Consider the following 2,298-nt stretch of genomic DNA (forward strand, 5'->3'; position numbering starts at 1 on the left):
TAAAAATATCTCACCGGATTCACTAGAGCAGAGATAGCCATTCCGCCCGAAATTTTACTCATACAAACGATTTACAAGACTTTAGTTTTCCAGAAAATCAAAGCTTTTCGATCTCAATCAGTAAATCGGAATACCAAAGTTTGACAATTGCCAGAATGCCTTTTAAAGAATGCTGCTTTGTTAATTAACAATTTATATAGGATACTCAAAGAGGTGGAAGTCTCCAGTCTTTTTATTCATGTTACTACTTGTGAAACATAAAACACTATATATACCGATGTTCTGCCATGAAGGAACTGACGGCGATTTTCAGAATTTTCAAGGTTATAATCTATCGTTTATTTGGTTCGGTTATTAGACTGCGACTATGAAAAAATAACTTGGTACTTATTCTATCGACCTCTTTTCCCCAACCACCAATTTATGGAGAGGTGAGCACTGCAGCACTGGTTGTCAAGCGGTGGGGGTAGGGGAGACAATACAGACACAAAGACACACATATAGACATGTATATATACATATATACGACAGGCTCCTTTCAGTTTACGCCTACCAAGTCCACTCACAAGGCTTCGGTCAGCCCGAGGCTATAGTAGAAGACACTTACCGAAGGTGCCTTGCAGAGGGACTGAACCCAGAACCACGTGGCTGGGAAGCATACTCTTTACCACACGGCCATATCTGTATACAGATATCTGTATCATAAAAGTTGGAACTCAATGCAAAGTTTTATATAATTTCTATATCACTTAAGTGTTGCACGAGAAATACAAGCGAAATCTGATAGTATCATATTCTTTTAGCTGCAAGAGAAATCCACTAGTATCATATTCTTTTCTACTCTAAGCACAAGGCCCGAAATTTTGGGGGAGGGGGCCAGTCGATAAGATCGCCTCCAGTATGTAACTGGTAATTAATTTATCGACCCCGAAAGGATGAAAGTCAAAGTCGACCTGGGCGGAATTTGAACTCAGAACTCAAGAGAGACGAAATACCGCTAAGCATTTCGCCCGGCATGCAAACGTTTCTTATGTCTTTATTGCCCACAAGGGGCTAAGCATAGAAGAGACAAACAAGGACAGACAAAGGGATTAAGTCGATTGCATCGACCCCAGTGCGTAACTGGTACTTAATTTATCGACCTCGAAAGGATGAAAGGCACAGTCAACCTCGGCCGAATTTGAACTCAGAACGTAACGGCAGTCGAAATACCGCTAAGCACTTCGCCCGGCGTGCTAACGTTTCTGCTAGCTTACCACTTTCCAACAGAATCATATTAAAATGAATATACCTTCGTTAAGTACAAATCTGATCTATTTATAATTCCCTTTCAAATTGAGTAACGCCGGGTATTCTTCGGGTATTCTTGTTAAAAACTAAGTGCACCGCATTTAAGTGGTCATTACAGAACAAGTGTAGGAAGAATATAGAGAGCGAGAACAAGAACGAGAACGAGAAAGAGAGAAAGGTAATACAGTCTTTTCTAAAACTCCCTCAGAACTTATGTAAGATCTTATAAATCTCAGAAATATTGATCTTTCTGTATCAAAAAGAAAATATACAAAGACGTTAAAGAATAAAAACAGAAACCAATTTCCTAAATGGTGTTTCTTCCATGTAAGTTCAGAGTATTCTGTCTGTTATCTTTCACTCTCATTCTCTCTGCCAACTCTCTCTCTCTCTCTCTCCTTCTCTCTTTCTTTCTTTGTCTCTTCCTCCTTTTGCTTCTGTATATGATTTGATGATAGAAGGAGGCTAAATAGCATTGGGAATATCAAGGAGACTCTATTCGTAGACCGTTTCAAAGACAGGATATGTTTATGACGTCATATATGTTTTATGACAATGATACCGTTACTCATGCTATAAATATGTTCAGCTAATCTTTATAATTTGTTGGAGAGGTTTTTACATTTAGTGACCGTGTGTCCAATCAGTTGAAAAAGAAAAACGAACAGACTTCCGATATTACATATATATATATATGAAAAAACAACTACTTTTAAATCTCTGATTGAGATTTATGTAGTAACAGATCTGAATACTAAAGTTTATTTGCCAACTTAACGTGGCAATCCTGAATAGGAAAATGTTACTACTTTCTAACCCCAGGAAAACATCTTTACCAGCTGGTTTATCGACACATGATCTGTGTCCCAGACAAAGTGTAAGCAAGGGAGCTCTCTGCTCCCTTCTAGCCGTTGGTTTCTGGCCGTTGGTTCCCTCCTTCGGTACTGGACAACCGCCTGGCTAGAGACAGCAGTCAGCCGATCTTATTCACTGTATATACTTTTCAAA

This window comes from Octopus bimaculoides, chromosome 9 (assembly GCF_001194135.2).
Source record: "Octopus bimaculoides isolate UCB-OBI-ISO-001 chromosome 9, ASM119413v2, whole genome shotgun sequence".
NCBI lineage: Eukaryota > Metazoa > Mollusca > Cephalopoda > Octopoda > Octopodidae > Octopus > Octopus bimaculoides.